Genomic DNA, 13,198 nt, shown 5'->3' with positions numbered 1-13,198 from the left:
CCCTGGAGGATTTCTTGATTTACTTGCTCATTTCAAATACTTACACACTTCTCAAACCTTCAAGGGAGCCTCCTTTTCTCTCTACTTCCCACCACCTTGTGCAAGTGTTCTTGATTTGCTACTGCACTTTTTGGTAAGTATTCCATCTAAACTCAAGTGTTATTCCATAATTTCATAGCACTCTTGGATCATTGACTCATATCTTAACTCCAAAAATCGTTCTTAGGATCATCCAAGTCTTCCCGTGTTCATCAAGTGCTCTTGACTTGATATTCCATAACTTCAACCTTCCACTCTTCAAGTCATCACTCAAGGTGAGTTAATACCCCTACATTTTCTAGTTTTCTTCAGTTTTCAGGGGGGGGGAATACAAGTTAAAACACCAAAACAGATTCAAAACTCAACTTGACAGCTTACAACAGAAATGTTGTGACCTGTTCACGAACTGTTTTACCCAACTTAAACTTAATATTTTTCCAAACTGTATAATACGCATGTAGTTCAGGTTTATACCTTTAAAATGACTACTTGCACATCTCCATACGATTTGTCTACAATTTATGGTGATTTTTACAAAACTCCCTACCACTGCAGCAACAAAATCAGACCAGGTTGTGAAAATGAACATTTTCACATTAGTTTGAGACCACCAAAAATTATGGGAAACTTTATGAACACAGTAGACACTTTTTACAAATACTCAGAGTTTGCGGATTCAGTTTTCGACTTACGATAATTTTTCTATAATTACTCAAAAACAGTGACAGTTAAGGGTAAAACTGTCAAATACATATTTAAGAGTTATTCACACCTTGTAACATGTTGAGCAAGGTGTGTGAGTTTTACACTTAGTATTTCCAATGTCCTTTATTTGAAATACATATACATGCGTAACAAGGTTTCATACCATCATACAACACTTTTGATAAACTATAATAGGTATAGTTTTGAACACTTTATTTGACAAAGAAAACAATAACATTATCGATTTACAAAACGAACTTTCACTACACACTACGTGAACTCGTTAATGAATATTTGTGAGACATTCTCCTTCGGGGTACTCCAAGTGCCACAGAAAAGTCCTTTAGTTATAATCAGAATCTCCTGGAGTGAGAACGTGATAGTTGGGTATAGATCTATACTGGGTCCGACAAACCCGCACCTGAGTTGCTTGCAACAGCTAGACTGGCAGGTCTGTGGTGACAAATGTCATAACCTTCCGACGCCTGAAGAACGTCGCATTCAAGGCCATCTAGTCTTTAGTATGATTATAACATCTCGCATGGAATATTAACACATCATACAATTCACGGAAAATCTAAGGTTTTATAGAAAGGAGTTTTATTTAAATATAAAACACACACATAAGTATGCCGACTTACCTATACATAGTAGGCCTTGTTTCAATACAGTTTACAACAAATCTTTTAGAAAATAATGGATTTTCTGGAAACAAACTTGTAACAAACGTTAAGAAACAACATTCATTTTTATAAAATACTTATGAACTCACCAGCTTTATGCTGATACTCTCTTTTCAAAACAACTTGTATTCTCAGGTAATTAGTAATACAGGTAACCGCAAGATTTCTGAAGTCAAGACGCTAAGGCGTAGATTACTTTGCTACATTTTATCATCATATTTAATTTAATTGGAAACATGTATTTTTGGAACATATATTTTGGAAACAATGTAATCTTTTAAATTATATCTATGATGGTTGTGTTTTACTTTCTTCACTATGGTTATGATACTGAGCATGACGTCATCTGCCCCCGAACGTTTCCGCCGTTCTGGTTTGGGGGTGTGACACACTTTAACCTCCGGAGATTCAAATCTCGTCATTTGGCTTCCCGAAACCAACACCCCACTAACTATTATTTGATTTTGGACGATAATTATATATATATATATATATATATATATATATATATATATATATATATATATATATATATATATATATATATATATTAATAATAAAACTTGCTTCTCGGGGTTCCTGATTTATTATTTAATTACTCTATTTAAAACGGGATGTTACAACTCTTCCCCACTTAAATTTGATTTCGTCCTCGAAATCATTTCTTATCATTCCTTACACGCCATACAACTTGAACTACTTGGCTAAAATCCCGAGCATAACCCTAGCCTTTCCAAGGCAACCGCAACCAACCATTGCAGCGGTTTAAAACCAGAAAATAAACGAACCCCTTGCAATATAATCACATTTACTCAATCTGAATCTATAGTCTCGAGATGGCTCGTCTCTCTAACAGACCGCCCACTCTGAATCATTGTCAATTTTATTGCACTTAACTCCTAACTGGCTACTCAACTTTTGATAACCTAGGGTTCTCACCAGAAAGCATAACCACAAATCACACACTGCTACCTATAACTCTTTTCTTGACAAGAGATTAGGTACTCCTTCGAGAGGAACCCATTTTGATACCCAATTCCCATGGATATAATGAACAACGGGATGTAAACTAGGAGGTAAACCCTTATAGGTTTGTCAAGGCAATGCTTCCTATATCCCTAGTACCAACATACATATAATGATCGACTCATAAGCACAAACACTCATGCCTAGCCCAATGAGCCTTGGGCTGGAATACCAGGCATGCCCACGAGGGGTCCAGTCATCCTCAGGCTGGAATACCCTCGTATCATGCACATGTTTGGCCCAATCAACCCTCGGGTTGGTATACCAAACAGGTCTGGTCCAATCGATCATAGGGTCCGGTCATCCTCGGGATGGAATACCCTAGATTAGTATACCACTATATACGAACACAGGTCTAAACTCATAACTTGAAGTTCCAGGACCTGCCCTTTTATTGCTCACAAAATCTTCTGATTCCTCCAGGCCGATTACGGCTCGCCCGAATCTCAACAATATGTCCATTTGGAAAGCGCTCAAACAGAAGAAAAAGACTACTAAGATCACTAGGCCCACAGCCTATGGCTGGAATACACCTACAAGGCCCTCATCATAGGTATGGATTTCCTGTGAGCCAACAACATGAGTCTGGTATGCCCTACCTGGCCCTTAGCTCATGACTAGAATGCTCCTGATAAGCCATCGACATTGCCCAAAAGAAAAGGACTAACCAACATTCTTCACAACACCAACCAGCGCCATGATGCTGAAACCCCACCATGCACGAATCACTTATAGAATAAGTTGCTATCCAAGCAAAATCCTACAAACCTTGTTCGCGCATGACCCTAGAATATGATGATAGTCGAACTCTAGATCCAATCTGCAGTCTATAACCCACACCTGATCAAGCACGTAAGCCGAACCAACCCTATTGCCACCATGAATACGTATAGATACACGCAAAGGATCACTACCATGCACATATTTGGGAATCCCTAACTCCGTACTTACTCGCCACAAAGCCCATACTCGATCGAGACTGGTCCGATTCTACTACTACAAAACTCGTCCGAGAAGACGTCCACAATTATCCCAAAGGTTACCGAAACACGAGTCTGATACGAATCAATATTCCATTCCATCATCGAGGGGAAACATACCCCAAAGACTTAGGGAACATAAACACACTGCATAAGGGAATGGGTGACACGCTCCTAGATTCGCAACAGTCGCCTTTTGAACCCTTTCGGAGAATTCCCACTCCCTGAGAGGTTCACCAATTAGCGCCTGTCCGACCATTCTGGAAACCATAATCGGAGCAGCAACAGACAAAACCTTCAATGGCTGACGCTCAACCTGAGAATTCCCAATTCTCCCCCACTTAGAACACTAACCACCACCCACTGGTGTGAAGCCCAACATAATAACTTAGCCGACAGTCCCTGATGCTTGAATGATCCCACACCCAAATCTTGAAGTCCAAAGATACATGCTCCACTAATACTTCAGCAACAAGTTGTTTCCCTTGGCGCTCTCATCCGCCAATCAATAACGATTACTAAAACCACTGAATCCTGACAATGTCGAATAACCATCCTGTGGGACTCTATCCGCAGACCTCCCACATAATACCCTTCTTCCCAAAGTGATCCAAACAAATCCCTCGCTCTCGAGCTCTAGAAATCATATCATTCAGGGTCTCGCACCCTGACTCAGTTACTAGCTCAGTCGTCCACAACTTAACTGTAGTAACTGAAGAAACCTCTGCCCTAACCGGGCTACAAACTACTCCGAAAACTTAGTCTTTAATCCTGAGAGTGCAATAGATCGCACAATCAATCCTTACCGCCCGATACAAGAGATCTAAGGCAAATTGGATCTTAGCTCCTACAGGTCGGAATGGTAATCATGTACGCCTCGACCCACCTGAGCAAATTGGATCATTGGATCTTACTCTTGCCGCAATATGGATCTTACTCTTGCCGCATCGACCTACCTGAGAACACCAGTGCTGAAATACTGTCGCCAACCCCTGCGACTAACTGACCACGAGTTGGAATACAACTTGATCCTGGGGTCACAAGCCTGCTCACTCCTTGGAGCCAAAAAAACTGGAAGGGCATAATCCTTGCCCTAGAAAACGACACCCCAATCCATCCATCACCCATTCTACTTACAACTAATAAAATCTAACTGATCATAATCATCACTCCCTTCAGGAGTCCCTGCGACTCGAATCTCGGCCTCGAACAGAACCCCGAAGCCTCAAATTAGGAAACTAATATACCAACTTCTCCCGCTTAACCCGCGGATTGCAACGAGTACGCAACATTTCCCTGATCCCAAGTAATTACAACTTTTTGCTCACCAGAATAGGTCCCAATAACAAGTCCCGGTACAAGAAAGCTCGACCAGCTCCTCCCCCTACCGTCGTTACAGCTGTTGTAGCTGCCGCGGAAACCGTCTCGGCAATGGCTGCATAGCGCTCGTCGAAATACCCAACCATGGCGGCCTTAATAGACCCAAACATCTCCGACAACTGTCCCCAGAGAAACTTGATCACCTCCTCCCGGATGATCTCACTGACACGGTCCTCTGAAACTGATGGCCTATCCTGGCTGCCAGCTCCCGATCCTACCCTGGATCCGGTCTCAAGACGTCTCGTAACCACAATTCTGGTAAGGAACCAGAAAAATCTCTGATAATCCGTATAATGAAAAGGGACCAAATCCCAACCCAACCCTAGGGGTTGTGACTTCCTTGCTATGCGTATGGGTCTTGTGCTTTCAGTAGTACGGGCCCCTACTACCTTCCACACCTACCCATATTTGTCTCAAGAGTCATCATAACGACCTAACAATATACATAATCATAGCGAGCGCTCAATCCTTACTCCTAGAGGAACGCTAATCTACCTCATAACTGGCCTCTCGGCCTCTCATGATCCACACATGAAACTTCCACTAACCCTGTGGCACTAGTGTGTGCTAACCATACATAACACTGGACCCTATAGACTTTCGAATACCTGATCCTACCCTTAGCCCTTCATCAAACAAGAACAGGAAATAAAGCCACACCAAACATTCTCAGGCTATAAGATCTTAATTATGTACGGTCGTGATGCATACACTAAGAAACTACAGTAATGATGTCAATTTCATATAAAGAAAACCTAGGCTATCATGCCTCATATAATCAGGCAATTCTATCATGCAATTCCTGAAGATCCTTAGCCTAGTACTAGCATGTTGTTCTAACATATCACAATATCAATAACTGTATGGTATTTTGGGGTCTACTTACTCGCTCCGACTTATCGTACACCCTGCATCCTCCTTTGATATTTTGAAAACCTTTTTGAACATTATTTTGAAAATCTTTCCTTAATTTGAGACTGGATTCACACGAATGTTCCTCCAATTCACTCAAACCAAGGTTCTGATACCAACTTGTAACAACCATAAAAATCAGGCCAAATTTAAATTTTTTAAAACATTTAGAAACCAACAGTTATTAGCAACTTGTTTTCAAAACAGTTCTATATCATAGTATCCTAGAAACTATAAGTCCAAAACACGAGGATGTGTACGGTCACGCCTTCGCCTTGCCAAGTCATCTAAAGCACCTGAAACAATAAACTGAAACGGTAAGCACAAAGCTTAGTGAGTTACCCCCAAAATACCGATACACATATAGTCCACATAACAATAACAACAATACATAGCATAACGAAACAATATAGCATGCAACGGTCCACATCTTAACAGACTGAATTACCCCTGGCCCACAGTGTGAGTCTGGATTGCCTTCCGGACCCACATCTCACATCTGGATTGCCTCCAAGCCCACAGTACGAGTCTGGCATACCCTACCCGGCCCTCAGCTCGTATCTGGAATGCACCCGAGTCCTCAGTATGAGTCTCGCATGCCTTGCGCAACCCTCAGCTCATATCTGGAATACTCTAGGGCTTGTTGGCTACCGCATGGAGCAGTACAACCTCAACCCAACCCACATAACATGTCAACATATAACATAACTAATGCACATATAGATAATCATACAGTATCACATGTAGTCCTACAGATCTACCAGACTAGCATATCAAATGGCATACATCACTAGCTCAAACTCAACATATCAATAACTACTAGGATATCAAATCCAATGGGCTGACCTTGGTGCCTTAGACTCCTCAGTATAGTGAGGATAACTCACCTGACACCGTTGAAGTCCCGCAGATAAAACTCCAACTGCTGGTTGACAACTCCCCGAACTGTCAACATCAAACAATACCCAATTAATAATTGGGTTCCAATCCCAAGGTCCAACTCACACTACAAAAGCCCAAAGTCAAATAGTGGGCAAAGCCCAACATACGGCCCAATTTTCCAAATTCGGCCCAGACGTCTACATGGTCTTTCCTTAAGGCCCATCCAATTATTCCAATCCAATTCCCATGGCCCAATATCACATAATCATAAAGGCCCAATTATGGCCAATCTATGGCCCAATTTTTCAAATTGGGCCCGAATCCTTCACATGGGCCTTACCCTAAAACTCATCCAATTATTTTGGTCCATTATTTTTTTCTTGGATAGCCTATCAATAGTCCAACCACCAACGCCCAAGTGAAATTAGGGTTTTCTCATTAAATGACGATTAATGTTAAGTGTTCCTACTTAACCCATTAAGGACTTAATCTATTAAGTCTAGTATTGCCTTAGGCTATTTGCCAATGATTATTAATTAATATTTTAAGTTTATTAAATAATTCCCGTGTGTGTCCTGATCAATTCCCAAAATTAGGGTTTTATGCCATTAAGGTTTTCCAAACCCTAATTAGGGTTTCCAACCTAATTACTCGCCCATTAGTTACATGATTGGGCTTTTAGGTCAATTAGGGCTTCATTGGGCCCATTAGGGTTTCGTCAGGCCCATCTTGTCGAAGCATCCCAAACGAGTCAACACGCAAACTAAGCACACCGCCACCCAACACGGCGGCCGGTGGTGGCAGCCACCACTCTACGGTGGTGGTTTAGGTCTTTCTCTTCATTATTCCACTTTTGTTTACAATTACAAAGCTAAAAACCAAAATAACACACACACACACACTAACACACACTCATACACACCTAAATCTATAGCAAAACACACACACATACAGCCACCACTACGCGGCGGCTGGTGGTGGCAGACCAACAAAGGCGATGGTTACCACCATGGTTGGCAGCCATGGTGGTCTTCCTTGGTTTCTGGCCAACCCAACACCAAACACAACCTTGACTGGATCACACTCGAGGATAAGTACATATACGAGCCCGTACAGCAACACCAACACCACTTAGAGAATCAGGGCGGTGGCAGTGGCTGAGTTTGGCGGAAGATGGAGTTGTAACGTCGCACGGACGAAACGACGACGGGGGTGGTGATTCGTGAACGACAGCAACGGTTCTAGCGGTGCAGCGAGGTCTAACGGCGGCAATGTTGTCGTCGGCGAGGGAAGATTGCGACGGTGAACAACCTCGTCGACCTCACCGGTTTACACTAGCGGTTTCGCTGGTCGGAGAAGGACTAGAAGGGTGGTGACGAAGGCTGAAAAGCAGTCTCACAACAACGGCGGCAACCACGAAATATGGCCGCTACCATCCTCCTTGCGGCGCTTAACGAATGGCAGCAGCTACACCCATGTTGTGTCGATGACGGCAAGGGAACAGTGGAACGAGACCTTCATGCCAGCAGCAAAGCCCGCGGGCGGCCTCTGGTTGATCGGAACAGGATGGAGTGAAGGATGGCAGCGGCGCCGGTGGGGAGACATAAGGTGGTGATTGCGGCTGATGATGGATCCCTAGGGTTAGGGTTAGAATGCATGCGTAATGCATTTATACACACCCGCCCCATGTCAAACTTTGTCCCTCTCGACACTTGCAGTCCGTCCTTATCCTTCTTCTTTCAAAATAAATCCCAAAATTTACCATTTCTACCCTGGCTTCAAGAATACTTCTCAGAATAAGTCTGATATTTAATCTTTAACCCCTGTTTCCATAAATTCTTTTATATTAGGTCCAAATGATACCAAATAGCCCCTCCTCTTACAAACCTTTTCAAAATAAGTCCCTTAATTACCAGTCAACCCCCCAAGCCTTCAATTCCTTTCAATTTAAGTCCATTACTTACCAAACACACCATGACTTCTAAAATCTTTTTCAAATTAAATCTGAAACTTCCACTTTAACCCCCGGAGATTCAAATCTCGTCATTTGGGTTCCCGAAACCAACACCCCACTAATTATTATTTGATTTTGGACGATAATTATATATATATATATATATATATATATATATATATATATATTAATAATAAAACTTGCTTCTCGGGGTTCCTGATTTATTATTTAATTACTCTATTTAAAACGGGATGTTACAACTCTCCCCCACTTAAATTTGATTTCGTCCTCGAAATCATTTCTTGTCATTCCTTACACGCCAAACAACTTGAACTACTTGGCTACAATCCCGAGCATAACCCTAGCCTTTTCAAGGCATCCGCAAGCAACCCTTGTAGCGTTCTAAAACCTGAAAATAAACGAAACCCTTGCAATATAATCACATTTACTCAATCCGAATCTGTAGTCTCGAGATGGGCTGTCTCCCTAACAGACCACCCACTCTGAATCATTGTCAATTTCATTGCACTTAACTCCTAACTGGCTACTCAGCTTCTGATAACCTGGGGTTCTCACAAGAAAGCATAACCACAAATCACACACTGCTACCTATAACTCTTTTCTTGATAAGAGATTAGGTACTCCTTCAAGAGGAACCCATTTTGATACCCAATTCCTATGGATATAATGAAAAATAGGATGTAAGCTATGAGGTAAACCCTTATAGGTTTGTCAAGACAATGCTTCATTTATCCCTAGTACCAACATACATATAATGATCGGCTTATAAGCACAAACACTCATACCTGGCCCAATGAGCCTTGGGCTGGAATACCAGGCATGCCCATGACGGGTCCAGTCATCCTTAGGATGGAATACCCTCGTATCATGCACATGTTTGGCCCAATCAACCCTCGGGTTGGCATACCAAACATGTCTGGTCCAATCGATCATAGGGTCCGGTCATCCTCGGGATGGAATACCGGAGATTAGTATACCACTATATACGAACTCGGGTCTAAACTCATAACTTGAAGTTCCAGGACATGCCCTTGTATTTCTCACAAAATCTTCTGATTCCTCTTGGCCGATTACGACTCGCCCGAATCTCAATAATATGTCCATTCTGAAAGCGGTTAAACACAATAAAAAGACTACTAAGATCACTAGGCCCACAGCCTATGACTAGAATACCCCTACAAGGCCCTCATCATAGGTCTGGATTTCCTGTGAGCCAACAACATGAGTCTGGTATGCCCTACCTGGCCCTTAGCTCATGACTGGAATGCTCCTGATAAGATATCGACATTGCCCAGAAGAAAAGGACTAACGAACATTCTTCAGAACACCAACCAACGCCATGATGCTGAAACCCCACCATGCACGAATCACTTATAGAATAAGTTGCTATCCAAGAAAAATCCTACAAACCATGGTCGCACATGGCCCTAGAATAGGATGATAGTCGAACTCTATATCCAATCTGCAGTCTATAACCCAGACCTGATTAAGCACGTAAGCCGAACCAACCCTTTTGCCACCTTGAATACCTACAGATACACACGAAGGATCACTACCACGCATATATTTGGGAATCCCTAACTCCGTACTTACTCACCACAAAGCCCATACTCGATCGAGACTGGTCCGATTCTACTAATACAAAACTCGTCCGAGAAGACTTCCACAATTATCCAAAGGTTACCGAAACACGAGTCTCATACGAATCAATATTCTATTCCATCATCGAGGGGAAACACACCCCAAAGACTTAGGGAACATAAACACACTGCATAAGGGAATGGGTGACACGCTCCTAGAGGTTCACCAATTAACGCCTTTCCAACCATTCTGTAAACCATAATCGGAGCAACAACAGACAAAACCTTCAATGGATGACGCTCAACCTGAGAATTCCCAATTCTCCCCCACTTAGAACACTAACCACCACCACCTGTTGTGAAGCCCAACATAATAACTTAGCCGACAGTCCCTGATGCTTGAATGATCCCACACCCAAATCTTGAAGTCCAAAGATACATGCTCCACTAATACTTCAGCAACAAGCTATTTCCCTTAGCTTTCTCATCCGCCAATCAATAACGATTACTAAAACCACTGAATCCTTACAATGTCGAATAACCATCCTGTGGGACTCTGTCTACAGGCCTCCCACATAATACCCTTCTTCCCAAAGTGCTCCAAACAAATCCCTCGCTCTCAAGCTCTAGAAATCATCTCATTGAGCGTCCCGCACCCTGACTCACTTACTAGCTCAGTCGTCCATAGCTGAAATGCAGTAACTAAAGCAACCTCTGCCCTAACCGGGCTAAAAACTACTCCCAAAATTTAGTCTTTAATCCTGAGAGCGCAATAGATCGCACAATCAATCCTTACCGCATGATACAAAAGATCCAAGGCAAATCAGATCTTAGCTCCTACGGGTCAGAACGGTAATCGTGTAGGCCTCATAAGATACTCATTCCACATCGACCCACCTGAGCTCACCAGCGCGGAGATACAGTCGCCAACCCCTGCGACTAACTGACCCCGAGATGGAATACAACTTGATCTTGGGGCCACAAGCCTGCTCACTCCTTGGAGCCTGAAAACTAGAAGGGAATAATCCTTGCCCTAGAAAACGACACTATAATCCATCTATTACCCATTCTACTTCCAGCTACAAAACTCTAACTGATCATACTCATCACTCCCTTCTGGAGTCCCTACGACTCGAATCCCAGCCTCGAACAGACCCTCAAAGCCTCAAATTAGGAAACTCATATATCAACTTCTCCGGCTAAACCCGCAGAGTGCAACGAGTACGAAACCTTTCCCTTATCCCAAGTAACCGCAACTTTCTGCTCACCAGATTAGGTCCTAATAACAACTCCTGGTACTGTAAAGCTCGACCAACTACTCCCCTGCCATCGTTACAGCTACTGTAGCTGCCACAGCAACCGTCTCGGCAATGTCTGCATAGCGCTCGTCGAAATACCCAACCATGGCGGTCTTAATAGACCCAAATATCTCCGACAACTGTCCCCAAACAAACTCGATCACCTCCTCCCGGATGATCTCACTGACACGGTCCTCTGACACTGATGGCCTATCCAGGCTGCCAGGTCCCGATCCTAACCCGGATCCGGTCTCAAGCCATCTCGTAACCACCATTCTAGTAAGGCACCAGAAAGATCTCTGATAATCCGTATAATGACAGGGGACCAAATCTCAACCCAACCCTAGGGGTTGTGACTTCCTTGCTACGCGTATGGGTCCTGTGCATTCAGTAATACGAGCCCATACAACCTTCCACACCTACCCATATTTGTCTCAAGTATCATCTCAACGCCCTAACAATATACATAATCATAGCGAGCGCTCAATCCTCACTCCTAGAGGAATGCTAATCTACCTCATAACTGGCCTCCCGGCCTCTCACGATCCACACATGAAACTTCCACCAACCCTGCAGCACTAGTGTATGCTAACCATACATAACACTGGACCCTATAGACTTTCGAATACCTGATCCTACCTTAAGCCGTTCAGCAAATAAGAATAGGAAATAAAGCCAAACCAAACATACTCAGGCTATAAGATCTTACTTATGTACGGCCGTGATGCATGCACTAACCAACTACAGTAATGATGTCAATTTCATAAAAAGAAAACCTAGGCTATCAGGCATCATATAATCAGTTAATTCTATCATTAGATTCTTGAATATCCTTAGCCTAGTACTAGCATGTTGTTCTAACATATCACAATATCAATAACTGTATGGTATTTTGGGGTCTACTTACTGGCTCCAACTGATCGTACACCCTTCATCCTCCTTTGATATTTTGAAAATCTTTTTGAAAATCAATTTGAAAATCTTTCCTTGATTTTAGACTGGATTCACACGAATGTTCCTCTAATTCACTCAAACCAAGGCTCTGATACCAACTTGTAACAACCATAAAAATCAGGCCAAATTTAAAATTTTTAAAACATTTAGAAACCAACAGTTATTACCAACTTGTTTTCAAAACAGTTCTATATCAGAGTATCCCAGAAACCATAAGTCCAAAACACGAGGATGTGTACGGTCACGCCTTCGCCTTTCCAAGTCATCTAAAGCACCTGAAACAATAAACTGAAACCGTAAGCACAAAGCTTAGTGAGTTACCCCCAAAATACCGATACACATATATGTTGGATATAGTGTCTAAGTCCATAACTTTATTTGGTATGTACTTGACCCGACCCGGCATGGTCCATTTGGGTTGCATGGCATTGCAATACTTGGATAGACTAAATGAGAGAATAAGGCACTTATCATTATTAATATATTATAAATTCTAATATATTAATAATAGTATTATTTAACTAGTATTGATCAAGTATTAATCTAGTATTAATTTGGTGATCAAAGTGAGACTAATTAAATATATAGGGTTGATTATGACAATCATCAATTCTTTTATGGTGGATTAATGATCCATGGTTTATGGGTTATGGATGTAACCATATGGAGCTCCATGGATAGTCCATGGGAGTTACAAATCCATGGGTCATGGGAAATCAAGAGTCATGACAATTAAGGGCATTCATGTGTAAACCCTAATTGTGACAACACTATAAAAGGAACC

Source organism: Lactuca virosa, chromosome 2 (assembly GCF_052849685.1).
Source record: "Lactuca virosa cultivar CGN04683 chromosome 2, Lactuca_virosa_CGN04683_v6, whole genome shotgun sequence".
Classification (NCBI taxonomy): Eukaryota; Viridiplantae; Streptophyta; class Magnoliopsida; order Asterales; family Asteraceae; genus Lactuca; species Lactuca virosa.
This window is presented reverse-complemented; position numbering follows the sequence as displayed.